The sequence below is a fragment of the Heptranchias perlo genome, chromosome 20 (genome assembly GCF_035084215.1).
Source record: "Heptranchias perlo isolate sHepPer1 chromosome 20, sHepPer1.hap1, whole genome shotgun sequence".
In the NCBI taxonomy this organism is placed as follows: Eukaryota; Metazoa; Chordata; class Chondrichthyes; order Hexanchiformes; family Hexanchidae; genus Heptranchias; species Heptranchias perlo.
Window position 1 is genome coordinate 21,148,466 of NC_090344.1, and position 14,850 is coordinate 21,163,315.

General features: G+C 45.6%; 2 non-coding genes across 2 annotated transcripts; one reads left to right on the forward strand and one right to left on the reverse strand.

Annotated features, from left to right (window-relative positions):
- Positions 1–867: 867 nt before the first annotated feature.
- trnas-gcu (transfer RNA serine (anticodon GCU)) lies at positions 868–949 on the reverse strand. The gene has a single exon. It is a non-coding gene; the product is annotated as a tRNA-Ser (tRNA).
- Positions 950–10,997: 10,048 nt separating this feature from the next.
- Positions 10,998–11,068, forward strand: trnag-gcc (transfer RNA glycine (anticodon GCC)). The gene has a single exon. It is a non-coding gene; the product is annotated as a tRNA-Gly (tRNA).
- The last annotated feature ends 3,782 nt before the right edge of the window (positions 11,069–14,850 follow it).

Below are 14,850 nucleotides of genomic sequence, written 5' to 3' on the forward strand. Positions count from 1 at the left end.
GGCAATTAGACATGTACTTGAGGAGGACTAATTTGCAGGGTTATGGGGAAAATCTGGGGTGTGGGTCTAATTTGGACAGGACTTCGAAAAATAGCCGGCACAGGTACGATGGCCGAATGGCCTCCTTCTATGCTGTAAGATTCTATGATTCTATGATTACCTTCTGAATCGTTGGAATTGATAATATTTAGTGTTGTGGAGCCAAGAAAATTATAACCATGATATTCGGCTTCTCCATTCCCTTATGAATATCGCAGATTATAATGTCCAGGCGGGGTGGGACTGAATGGTGGATAGAGTGCGGAGATTGGGATGGAAGCCCAGCAGAATGAACTTGATGTCAACAGCAGGCGGTGAACCTTCTTCTCCAGAGAGGATCGTCATTTCAGTTCAGAAGGAAAAAGGTATCAAGAAAATCGGGTGAAATAGACAGGGAATGATCCGGGACTGACAGCACATCCCTTTTAAACAGACACAGACACGGAATGATCCAAGACTTACAGCACATCCCTTTTAAACTGACACAGACACGGAAAAATTCCGGGACTGACAGCACATCCCTTTTAAACTGACACAGACACGGAATGATCCGTGACTGACAGCACATCCCTTTTTCACCGATAGAGACACGGAATGATCCCGACATAAATCATAATTATGGTACATAAATTTCTCTTACGTTGACTGCAAGATTTACTCGTTTTACAACGACATCACTGTCCACTTTTATTATTCGCGACCTTGCAATCTCAATACCTTCTTGGTTGGAACTGTTGCTGATTTCAGCAAACAATGCAAAAAATTCCTTCTGCCGTTTGCCGACCTTCTGGATGGACTGAATGAAAGAAACAAGATTAAACACAACGTCGACGAGGATGAAACTTGAACCCACGCGTGCAGAGCACAATAGATTAGCAGTCCATCGCCTTAACCACTCGGCCACCTCGTCGCATGCACAAATTTGCGAAAGCTCCTTTATTCAAAATGAAAACACTGCCGATGTTGCCAAACTGAAATAAAACAGTAAATGCCGGACATCCTCAGCAGGTCAGGCAGAATCTTGAGATACAGAGTTAACATTTCATGTAGATGACCATCACATGAGTGTTCTATTACAATCCTGACTTGCGCCTTGCAGATGGTGGGACGGCTTTGGGGTGTCAGGAGGTGAGTTACTCGGCGCAGAATATCCAGCCTCTGACCTGCTCTTGTTGCCACAGCATTCAGCTGGCTGGTTCAGTTAACTTTCTGGTTCATGGTGACCACCAGGATGTTGATGGTGGGTGATTCCTAGAAAGATTCCAGGAATGAGGGGCTTTAGTTTCATGGATGGACTGGAGAAGCTGGGGTTGTTCTCCTTGGAATAGAGACAGCTGCGAGGAGATTTAATAGAGGTATTCAAAATCATGAAGGATCTGGACAGAGTTGAGAGAGAGAAACTGTTCCCATTGGCGGAAAGGTCAAGAACCAGAGGACATAGATTTAAGGTGTTTTGCAAAAGAGCGAAAGGTGACATGAGGAAAAACTTTTTTACACAGCGAGTGTTTCGGATCTGGAATGCACTGCCCGAGGGGTGGTGGAGGCAGATTTAATCATGGCCTTCAACAGGGAACTGGATAAGTATTTGAAATGAAAAAAAAATACAGGGCTACAGGGAAAGGGCGGGGTGGGGCGGTGGGGTCTTGCTGGATTGCTCTTGCAGAGACCCGGTACGGACTCGATGTGCCGAATGGCCTTTTTCCATGCTGTAACCTTTCCATGATTCTATTCTGTGTGTCGGGGGCGATGCAAAGCGACCGGAGCGTGACGTAAATCGACCTGCTCATGTCCATTCCCTGATAATAAATCCTAGTGTGTACATATCTTTCATCTTATGCTCACCACGAGAGATACTTCGATTACCAGTGGGCCATTGCACACTTTGATTGAAACTTCACCGAGATCACCCCTTACAATCCCAACACCTCCGTGCAAGAAACATTTTGGGTGGCAATTCAGACTTTGCTGATTTGTGCAAACAGATGTAAGCCAGCAAAACTGAAACGCACTTCTTTGGAAAGAAGATTTTTGGGTGACGCGGCCAAAATGAACAGCTCTACTAATTGTCGCAGAGGGGGAATCCGAACCCACATAATCGAAAGATTGACTCCACCATCTTGGACAACTGCATACCAGTCTGTCCATTTCTGATAGAAAAGTCCAGAGGGCTGAAAGCTTACCTCTGGTTCTTTCTCCACAGGTGCTGCCTGACCTGCTGAGTGTTTCCAGCATTTTCTGTTTTCATTTTTGTGAATTCACAATGGCTGTTTTCCTGAAAACACCCAGTTTGACCCAAGGACAAAGCTCGCACTTCACTTTCCCCACACGCTTTAAAGTCTGTTGTTTCTGAACAAAATCCCCTCCGCGCCGGACATTCAAAGGACCTTTCGCTCACGGCCAACCTCCTGTAATCGACACTTTTTCACCATTCCCGCTCTTCTCATTTCTCCTCATTCCTTTTCAATCGGACATTTCCACAGACCGATTAAGATCAAGCGGAACATTTCCGGTCTTACTGTACCGCCCAGACAGACAAAAGTGCACCTTTCAGCCGTCATTCGCAGCTCTGTCACGCCGCCCGTCTCTCCCGCACATCAACTGCTCGGGCAAAAGCGCCAACGACCATGAAAACAAAACCCAGTTCTTCAGTTAACATCCCCCGTGTCACAAGATACCCTATGGAAATTTCACGGAAAAGTATGCCGCTGTCCTTCCGAATGCCTGCCCTGCTTTCTTAGTGCTTGTCTCTGGAACAGTCACGCAGATCGAAATGTATCGATTGGTTTCAAGGCACAAATGTACATTGGTGCGAGCGGGACATGTGCCCCCGAGAAACAGCCGTCGATGTGGAGCAAACTTAAAGGCGTAAGAATATGAAAGTGAATGTTACAGTTGGCAAGGCCGCAGGAAAGTCTCAATGAAATGGACGATGATTGTGGAAGGAAGAAAAAGCTGGAAGAAGCGACAGGTCTGAATTTTGGATCATCCAGCAGAGACACATGAGAGAACAAAAACAGGATACAGACAAAGGTTTTGGAGGCAGAAAGAAAAAGCACGAAATAAGAGGAATGAAAAGAGAGTAACTTAGTGGAGCGCGAAGAGATAAAGTAGTATAGTGGTTATGTTAAGTGGCTAATAAGCCAGAGACCTGGACTCAGAATCCGGGGTCACGAGTTCATAATCCCGCCATGACAGCTGGAGAAATTCAATTCATGAAAAATAAAAGTTGGAATTAAAATACCAGTATCAGTAATGGTGGCCATGAAACAACCGGATTGTTGTAAAAACCCATCTGGTTTACTCATGCCCTTCAGGGAAGGAAACCTGCCTTCCTTACCCAGTCTGGCCTCGATGTGACTCCAGACCCACAGCGACCAATGTGGTTCATTCCTAATTGCCCTCTAAAATGGCCTGGCAAACCACTCAGTTGTAAAATCTCGATTAACAAAAAAGTCTTAATAAAACCGGACGGGCCACCAGGCACCGCACACGACAAAGGCTCAAACCAAGCCCAGTCGAGTCTGCAAAGTCCTCCTCACGAACATCTGGGGACTTGTGCCAAAATTGGGAGAGCTGTCCCTCAGACTTGTCAAGCAACAGCCTGACATAGTCATACTCACACAATCATATCTTTCAGCCAAAATCCGCAGACTCTTCCATCACCATCCCTGGGTATGTCCTGTCCCACTGGCAGGACAGACCGACCAGAAAGTGGCGGTACAGTGATATGCAGTCAGGATGGGAGTGCTCAACATTGACTGTGGACCTCATGGCATCAGGTCAAACATGGGCAAGTGAAACCACCTACTGACAAGCCCTCAGCAGCTGATATCAGTCCTCCTCCATGTTGAACACCACTTGGAGGAAGCACTGAGGGTAGCTGGAAGACTTCAATGTTCATCACCAAAGGTGGCTCGGTAGCACCACTACTCGCCGAGGCCTGAAGGGCATTGCTGCAAGATTGGGCCGACTGTAGATGGTGAATGAATCAACACGAGGGAAAAACCAACTTGACCTCGTCCTCACCAATCGACGTGTCGCAAATGCATCTGTCCATGACAGTATTGGTAGGAGTGAACACTGCACAGTCCTCGTGGAGACGAAGTCCTGTCTTCGCACTGAGGATACCATCCAACTTGTTGTGTGGCACTACCACCGTGCTAAATGGGATAGATTCAGAACAGATCCAGCAGCTCAAAACTGGACATTCCATGAGGTGCTGTGTGGCCATCCTGCAGCAGCACAATTGTATTCCAGCACAATCTGTAAATTCTTCGCCCGGCACATTCCTCACTCTGCCAACAAGCCAGGGAATCAATCCGGGTACAATGAGGAGTGTGGAAGAGCATGCCAGAAGCAGCACCAGGCGTACCTAAAAATGAGGTGCCAACCTGGTGAAGCTACAACTCAGGGCCAAACATGCTATAGATTAGAGCAAAGCGAATCCACAACCAACGGATCAGATCAAAGCTCTGCAGTCCTGCCACAGCCAATCGTGAATGGTGGTGGACAATTAAACAACTAACGGGAGGAGGAGGCTCTGTGAACTCTGTAGACATCCCCATCCTTAAGTGATGGACGAGTCCAGCACGTGAGTGCAAAAGACAAGGCTGGAAGCGTTTGCAGCCAGAAGTGCCGAGTGGATGAATCCATCACGGCCTCCTCCCCATATTCATAGCAGCCAGTCATCAACCAATTCGATTCAATCCACGTGATATCAAGAAACGGCTAAATGCACTGGATAAAGCAAAGGCTGTGGGCCCCGACAACATTCCGGCGGTAGTACTGAGGTCTTGTGCTCCAGAACTAGCTGCGCCGCAAGCCAAGCTGTTTCAGTACAGCTACAACACTGGCACCTACCCGACAATGTGGAAAATTGCCCAGGTATGTCCTGTCAACAAAAAGCAGGACAAATCCAATCTGGCCAATTACTGCCCAATCAGTCGACTCTCAATCATCAGCAAAGTGATGGAAGGTGTCGTTGACAGTTCTATCAAGCGGCACTTACTCACCAATAACCTGTTCAACGATGCTCAGTTTGATTCCGCCAGGACCACTCGGCCCCAGACCTCATTACAGCCTTGGTCCAAACATGGACAAAAGAGCTGAATTCCAGAGGTGAGGTGAGAGTGACTGCCCTTGACATCAAGGCAGCATTTGACCGAGTGTGACACGAAGAAGCCCTAGTAAAATTGAAGTCAATGGGAATCAGGGGAAAACTTTCCAGTGGCTAACACAAAGGAAGATGGTAGTGGTTGTTGGAGGCCAATCATCTCAGCCCCAGGTCATTGCTGCAGGAGTTCCTCAGGGCAGTGTCCTCGGCCCAACCATCTTCAGCTGCTTCATCAATGACCTTCCCACCATCATAAGGTCAGAAATGGGGATGTTCGCTGATGACTGCACAGTGTTCAGTTCCATTCGCAACCCCTCAAATAACGAAGCAGTCCGAGCCCGCATGCAGCAAGACCTGGACAACATCCAGGCTTGGGATGACAAGTGGCAAGTAACATTCGCGCCAGACAAGTGCCTGGCAATGACCATCTCCAACAAGAGAGAGTCCAGCCACCTCCCCTTGACGTTCAACGGCATTACCATCGCCGAATCCCCCACCATTAACATCCTGGCGGTCACTATTGACCAGAAAATTTACTGGACCAGCCATGTTAATGCTGTGGCGACGAGATGCTGGGTATTCTGCGGAGAGTGACTCACCTCCTGACTCCCCAAAGCCTTTCCGCCGTCTACAAGGCTAAGGTCTGGAGTATAATGGAATACTCTCCCCTTGCCTGGATGAGTGCAGCTCCAACAACACTCAAGAAGCTCGACACCATCCAGGACAAAGCAGCCCCCTTGAATGGCACCCTAGCCACCACCCTAAACATTCACTCCCTTCACCACCTGCGCACAGTGGCTGCAGTGTGTACCATCCACGGGATACACTGCAGCAACTCGCCAAGGGTTCTTCGACAGCACCTCCTAAACCGACGACCTCTACCACCTGGAAGGACAAGAGCAGCAGGCACATGGGAACAAAACCACCTGCACGTTCCCCTCCAAGTCACACACCATCCCGACTTGGAAATATATCGCCGTTCCTTTATCGTCGCTTGGTCAAAATCCTGGAATTCCATTCCTAACAGCACTTTGGGAGAACCTTCACCACACGGACTGCAGCGGTTCAAGAAGTCGGCTCACCACCACATTCTCAAGGGGCAATTAGGGATGGGCAATAAATGCCGGCCTCGCCAGCGACGCCAACATCCAGTGAACGAAGAAAACATTAATGTGAAGACATTGGCTGCAGCAGCGGGGTTGCAGTTTTTATTTTCCTACTGTCTCAATCTTTCTTTATTAACTGGACAAATCAAATTGGGCAGGGCAGCCTTGAGGAAGAGTTTATTGAGTGTATTAGGGATGGATATCTTGAGCAGTATGTAACTGATCCAACAAGGGGCCAAGCAACCTTGGACCTGGTCCTGTGTAATGAGCCAGGATTAATTATTAATGTCCTAGTTAAGGATCGCCTTGGAATGAGTGACCATAACATGGTGACATTCCATATCGAATTAGAGGGTGAGAAGATTGGTTCTCAAACAAGCGTACTGAGCTTGAATAAAGGAGACTATGATGGTATGAGAGCGGAATTGATTAAAGTGGACTGGGAAAATAGATTAAAGGGTAAGACGGTACATGAGCAATGGTGTTCATTCTAGGAGTTATTTTACAACTTTCAAAAAAAAAATATTCCACTGAGGAAAAAAGGGTGTAAAAGAAATGACAGCCATCCGTGGCTAAGCAAAGAAATTAAGGACATTATCCGACTAAAAACAAGGACATATAAGGTAGCCAAACTTAGTGGGAGGATAGAAGATTGGGAAGACTTCAAAAGACAGCAAAAAGTAACTAAAGGATTGATTATGAAAGGGAAGATAGATTATGAAAATAAATTAGCAAAAAATATAAAAGCAGATAGCAAGAGTTTCTATAGTTATATAAAAAGAAAAAAGGTGGCAAAGGAAAACGTCGGTCCCTTTCGAGGATGAGAACGGGAAATTAATGGTGGGAAACATGGAAACGGCAAAAATGCTGAACAAATATTTTGTTTCAATCTTTACGGTAGAGGACACTAAGAATATCCCAACACTGGACAAACAGGGGGCTCGAGGGGGGGAGGAGCTAAATACGATTAAAATCACTAAGGAATTGGTACTCAGTAAAATAATGGGACTGAAGGCGAATAAATCCCCTGGACTTGATGGCTTACATCCGAGGGTCTTGAGGGAAGTGCCAGTTGGGATTGTGGATGCTTTGGTAATAATTTTCCAAAATTCTCTGGACTCGGCAAAGGTCCTGGCAGATTGGAAAACTGCAAATGCAACACCCTTATTTAAAAAGGGTAGTCGGCAGAAGGCTGGAAATTATAGACCAGTTAGCCTAACATCTGTGGTGGGTAAAATTTTGGAATCTATTATTAAGGAGACAGTAGCGGAACATTTGGATCAACATAATTTAATAGGACAAAGTCAGCATGGCTTTACGACGGGGAAGTCATGTCTGACAAATTTGCTTGAGTTCTTTGAGGACATAACGTGCAGGGTGGATAAAGGGGAACCAGTGGACGTAGTGTATTTAGACTTCCAGAAGGCATTCGACAAGGTGCCACATAAAAGATTATTGCTTAAGATAAAGAATCACTGGATTGGGGGTAATATTCTGGCATGGGTGGAGGATTGGTTATCCAACAGGAAGCAGAGAGTTGGGATAAACAGTTCATTCTCGGACTGGCAACCAGTAGCCAGTAGTGTTCCGCAGGGGTCGGTGCTGGGTCCCCAACTCTTTACAATCCATATTAACGATTTGGAGGAGGGGACCAAGTGTAACATATCAAAGTTTGCAGATGATACAAAGATGGGAGGGAAAGTGGAGAGGGAGGAATACATAAAAAACCGACAGGGGGATATAGACAGGCTGGGTGAGCGGGCGGAGATTTGGCAGATGCAATACAATATTGGAAAATGTGAGGTTATGCACTTTGGCAGGAAAAATCAGAGAGCATGTTATTATCTTAAAGGCGAGAACCTGGAAAGTACTGCAGTACAAAGGGATCTGGGGGTCCTCGTGCAAGTAAATCAAAAAGTTAGTATGCAGGTGCAGCAGGTGATCAAGAAGGCCAACGGAATGTTGGCTTTTATTTCTAGGGGGATTGAATATAAAAACAGGGAGGTATTGCTGCAATTATATAAGGTATTGATGAGACCGCACCTGGAATACTGCATACCGTTTTGGTCTCCATACTTAAGAAAATACATACTTGCTCTCGAGGCGGTACAACGAAGGTTCACTCGATTAATCCCGGGGATGAGGGGGTGGACATATGAGGAGAGGTTGAGTAGATTGGGACTCTACTCATTGGAGTTCAGAAGAATGAGAGGCGATCTTATTGAAACATATAAGATTGTGAAGGGGCTTGATCGGGTGGATGCGGTAAGGATGTTCCCAAGGATCGGTGAAACTAGAACTAGGGGGCATAATCTTTGAATAAGGGGCTGCTTTTTCAAAACTGATATGAGGAGAAAATTCTTCACTCAGAGGGTAGTAGGTCTGGAATTTGCTGCCCCAGGAAGCTGTGGAAGCTACATCATTAAATAAATTTAAAACGGAAATCGACAGTTTCCTGGAAGTAAAGGGAATTAGGGGTTACGGGGAGCGGGCAGGAAATTGGACATGAATTTAGATTTGAGGTTAGGATCAGATCAGCCATGATCTTATTGAATGGCGGAGCAGGCTCGAGGGGCCGATTGGCCGAATCCTGCTCCTATTTCTTATTGACCTTCTCTGCTGGTGTTGCAGGTTCGATCAGGCATCGCCGTTTCAGGAAGCCTGAGAAGTCCATCAGGGGACAATAGAAGAGACAGAGACAGGGAGAGATAAAGAAATGCATGCAAAGAAAATAAAGAGAATACATAGAATCATACAGTCATAAAATGGTAACAACACAGAAGGAGGCTATTCGGTCCATTGAGCCCGTGCCGGCTCATTGTAAGAGCGATCCAGTTCGTCCCACTCTCCCGCTCCTTCACGTGTGTTGCGCCTTGGAAACTTCCACACCCTGTCCTCTGGAGCTCAAATATTCTCTGGAAAAAAATCAATTCTCCCAACAGCAACACCGAAATGATGTCGGAAGCTAATTGCTGACTTTTCACGAAAAGCACTGAGATAGGAAAGATCGTGCGGAATTTGAAACTGAGATCTCACGTATATCATTTAACGCAAAAGCTCTAAGCGAGAATCATACCCCGAGATCCACGAACCGCTGACATTGAAATCGTACACCAGTTAAAATGTGCGCTGCCTCCCACTGCCGATCGGCCATCCTTTCAGACCTCTTCTGTCCATCCAATCTCGTTTTCTATTCTGGTGCACAGCAATATCAAGTTGTACATTAACGACTTCCAGTGACCAATATTAGTCTCCCTTTACCAAATTGGTTTCGACTGTACGTCTTGAATTATGAAGTAAGACGTTTCAGAATTAGTTGCTCTGAAACTACATTGCTTGGGAGGATACTGAGAGATGCAGATGAACAGTGGAACCTTGGAGTGCATGTCCACAGATCCCAGAAGGTAGTAGAACAGGTAGATAAGGTGGTTGTGAAGTCACAAAGGATACTCTCCTTTATTTGCGAGGCATAGAATAAAAGAGCAGGGAGGTTATGGAAGAAATGTATGAAACAATAGTTAGGCCACAGCCAGAATACTGCGTACAGTTGTGGTCACACATTACAGGATAGGTGTGATTGCACTAGAGAGGGTACAGAGGACATTTACGACAACGTTGCCAGAACTGGAGAATTTTAACGATGAGGATAGATTGGATAGGCTGGGGTTGTTTGCTTTGGAACTGATGAGGCTTTTGGGAGATTTAATTAAGGTTTATAAAATTATGACGGGCCTAGATAGAGTGGATAGCAAGAACCTATTTCCCTTAGCAGGGAGGTCAATAATCAGGGTACATAGATCTAAGATAATTGGTCGAAGGATTAGAGGGGAGCGGAAGATTTAATTCCCAGCCAGTGAGCGGTGGGAGTCGGGAAATCACTGCCTGAAAGGGTGGGAGAGGAGGAAACCCTCATCGCATTGAAAAATAAAAACTTCAACATGCACGTGAAGATCCGTAACCTACAAGATTAGTGACCAAACGCTGGAAAGTGAGATGAGGCTCGGTACCGATTTTTCGGTAAGCACAGGCAAGATGTGCAGAATGGCTTCCTTCAGTGGCCTAACTTTCTATGATTCGATGATATGATTGCCGTCTGTCTCGGCATCGCGATAATATACACTCTACCATAAGTATACTTTAATCAAATTGGTGCTTTGTTTCACTGTGAGAGCGAAGAGACATAAGTGTGTAGACATTGGCTGCTGCAACTCGGTTGCACCTTTACTTTTCCTACCGTCTCAGTCCTCTTCTCCAGCCTTCTCTGCTGGTGTTGCAGGTTAGATCAGCCTTCGCCGTTCAAGGAAGCCTGAGAAGTCCATCAAGGGACACACAGAGAGACATGAGACAGAGACAGGGAAAGATAGAGATATGCATGCAAATCAAATAAAGAGTATAAATGTCAGGTTTTGCAAACTAGAAGAATTTAAGTTACAAATTGGGAGAGATTCCTTCTCGGGTCTTGAAATCTTAGAAGAGAAGATTGGACGCCCGATTAAAAGCACCGGCCACGTTGAAGCATCTTGGAGAGAGGTAAATGTGGTCAATTAATTCCATTTAATGTATTTGAGCATTGAAGAGATCTTTGAAGAGTAGCGCTTCGAGCAGAATTCAAACCGAGGCAGGAAAACCACATAGGAGTTTTGAGACCACCGCTTCAACCTCTCGGCCATCCCAGCTGTAAACGGCATGTTCGTTCAAACAGGATTCCATTCAGAAACATGCAATTTCTGTATAAGTTAGCATTGGTGGTTCAGGGGTAGAATTCTCGCCTGCCACGCGGGAGACCCGGGTTCGATTCCCGGCCAATGCACGATTATTTTGCATTCTGCACCAAGGAGGAACTTCGGAACAGGATTGTGGTTTTTGGTCCTTCCAGCCTGTTCCGCAACTCAATGAGATCATGGCTGAGTTGTGACCGAAGTCCCTGTACCCGCCTTCGTCCCATAGTTCTCAATACGTTTGGTTAACAAAAATCTATAAATCACGGGTTTGAAATTAACAATTGAGCTTACATCAACTGCCGTTTGTGGAAGAGACTTCCACACTTCTACCTCCCTTTGCTTGTGGAAGTGTGTCCTAACTTCACTCCCGAAAGTCCTGACTCTAATGTTTAGGCTATGCCCCCAAGTCCAAGACACCCCAACGAGCGGAAATAGTTTCTTTGTAACTACCCCATCAGTTCCTCTTAATATCTTGATAATTTCGATCATATCAGCCTTTAATCTACTAAATTGCAAGGAATACAACCATAGTTTGTGTAATCTCTCCTCGTAATTTAACGCTTAGAGTCCAGGTATCATTCTAGTAACTCTACACTGCACTCCCTCCAAGGACGGTATATACTTCCTAAGGTGCGGTGCCCAGAACTGAACACAGCACTCCAGGTGTGGTCCAACCAGAGCTTTGTGTAGATGTAGCATAATGTCTATTCCCTTGTATTCTCATCCTCTAAATACACAGGCCACCATTCCATTAGCCTTTTTGATTATTTCCTGTACCTGCCCATGACATGTTATTGATCTATGTACATGGACACCTAAGTTCCTGTGGAACTTCACAGTTTCGAATTATTCACCTTTTGTAAAGTATTCTGATCTATCATTGTGAAGTCCAAAGTGGATGACCTCACACTTGCCAAAATTGAAATCCATTTGCCACGGTTTTGGCCATTCATTTATTATATTAATGTCTCTCTGGAATGTTATGCTTTCATCTGCACTGCTCACAACGCTGCTCATTTTGTAGCCATCCACAAACTTCGATATGTCGTTCTCGAACCCGTCATCTAATATTAATGAGAACGCCTGAACTGGGGGAATTCACATTCAGCATCAATCTCTTCATCATCCAGAGACATTTTATTTACTTTACATGTGTTGCCCAGGCATAGAATGTCAGAGCAGTGAGGTTGTTCTTGAAATGAATATAACACTAGTTAGGCCACAGCTGGAGTATTGCCTACAGTTGTGGTCACCACATTACAGGAAAGATGCGACTGCACGAGAAATGGTACAGATGTGATTTACGACGATGTTTAGAGGACTGGAGAATTTTAGCTATGAGAATAGATTGGATAAGCTGAGGGTGTTTTCTCTGGAACCGAGGAGGCTGAGGGGAGATTTAATTGAGGTGTACAAAATTATGACGGGCCTGGATAGAGTGGAAAGGAAGGACCTGTTTCACTTCGCAGGGAGGTCAATAAAAAGGGCGCATAGATTTAGGGTAATTGGTCGAGGATTAGAATGGAGCAGAGGGGATTTCTTTCCACCCAGCGGGTGGTGGGGGTCTGGAACTCACTGCCTGAGAGGGTGGGAGAAGCAGAAACCCTCATCGGATTTAAAAAAACACTTCAATATGCACTTGAAGATCCATAACCGACAAGACTACGGACCAAACGCTGGTAAGTCGGGCGATGCTGGATACCTCTTTTCCGGCCGGTACAAACACGATCGGCGGAATGGCCTCCACTGGCGTAAATTTTTCAGAATGTCTGATTCTCTGATATGATTGCCGTCTGTCTCGGCATGGTGATAACATACACTCTACCATAAGAATGCTTTAATCAAATTGGTGATTTGATTCACTGTGAGAGCGACGATACATAAATGTGTAGACATTGGCTGCAGCAGCTGGGTTGCACCTTTACTTTTCCTACCGTCTCAGTCTTTCTTTAATCTTCTCTGCTGGTGTTGCAGGTTCGACCAGCCGTCGCCGTTCCCTTTCACGCTGAGGCCTACCCGCACTCGTTACTGTCATGGCCTGAACACGTCTTTCGTGTTCTCACAGAAAATGCCACTTTTGCGAGCAGCTTGTCTGGACTGGACTGCACTGAGCTGGGACACTGGGAGTATTCAATTAATGAAATCAGTCCTTCAAACAGAAAAAAATCTTCACTCACTCATCCTGATACATTAGGGTCTCATTAGAAGCCTAAAAAGCCCATCAGGCAACAACACAAGAGACAGAGACAGGGAGAGAAAAAGAAATGCATGCAAAGAAAATATAGGTTTTCAATAGAATCATACAATCATAAAATGGTTACAGAACAGATGGAGGCTATTCGGCCCATCGAGCCCGTGCCGGGTCATTTCAAGAGCAATCCAGTTAGTCCCATTCCCCCGCTCCTTCCGGTCGCTCTATATTTTTATGCCTTCAAGTATTTATCGAATTCCTTTTTAAAACCCACGATTCAATCTGCTTCCACCATCCTTTCAGTCAGCGCATTCCAGATTATAACTGCCCGCTGGGTAAAAAAGTGTTTCCTCATGTCGCCTTTGGTTCTTTTGCCAATCACCGTAAATCTGTGTCCTCTGGTTCTCGATCCTTCCGCCAATGGGAACAGGTTCTCTTTATTTACTTTATCTGAACCCTTCATGACTTTGAACACTTCTATCAAATCTCCTCTTAACGTTCTCTGCTCGAAGGAGAACAACCCCAGCACGGGGTAAATGCGATCAATCAGCTTCAATTCATTAATTTGAGCATTAAACAGCTCTTTAAACGTTACTGTGACATTATGGTAGCGTGGCCTCGCGGTCTAAAGTGTTCCATCAAATTTCTATGGAGGCGTGGGTTTGAATCCCACTGATGCTAGAATTTCTGGCAATGTTTATTTTGATCTGTTCACAGAAAACCCGATTGTCGTGCGATGGAGCAGAGGATGTGAAAGAAGCTAAAAGTGAAATGCAGATATTATTTTCATCAAGGGGACAGGACACGTTTCCACAGGTAAGCGTCTCTCACCTTAAGATTCTTTCCAGCAGAGTGGGACAGTTGATCAGAGTGACCGGGCTCCAGCGGCGCAATCAGTCAGTGCGTCGTCCTTATATGACTGTACAGGGTCGGGAAATGGCGAGGTTGTTAGTTGAGTCTCACCGAGATAAACGAATCTTTTTCCTTTTGAACATTTCGAACGGAGCAAAAGGAATAATTGAGTGTTCCAAAATGCATCAATTATTTGTCTCGCCACGTGGTTCCTCTTGTTGCAATAGCAGATGTGATATTTAGTGTTATCAGTTTACAGGAGGTAGACTGCGGAATTGGAGCAACGCACTATGATTTTGATCCATCTGTAAATTATGGGATTTAGCTTGAGCTTTGAACCAGCGCGTTCGACCGCTCAGCCACGATAATTTCCATCTTGCGATCTTCAGGAGCTACTTCTACAGCATAGAATTACTGCAAGCAAGAATTCTACCCCTGAAGCACCAATGCTTGCACGGCAGCCGGATGCATTTGTCCAGTTGGAAACCTGTCTGATGGAACATGCAGTCTGATAGAACCGGAAGTCCAGCAGATTGACTTTTGCGGTGAGCAGATGATGAGCCTTCTTCTTGAGAGTGTTTCGCCAATCCAACTCAGAGTGGATGAAGCATTATAAATTCGGGTGGGACTGGAGCCACTTGTATAAGAGGAAGAGTAGGGGGTTGTTTCCCTTCCTTGAAGGGCATTAATGATCCTGTTGAGGTTTTGATGCAAAATTTCACTTCCCAGCGCCGAAATCACCGAACCCTGAGCTAAAATTCAACGATGGTGAGATTTGGACACACAACTTTTGCAGTGATTAGAAGAAGTCCCACGTGCTACCCATGG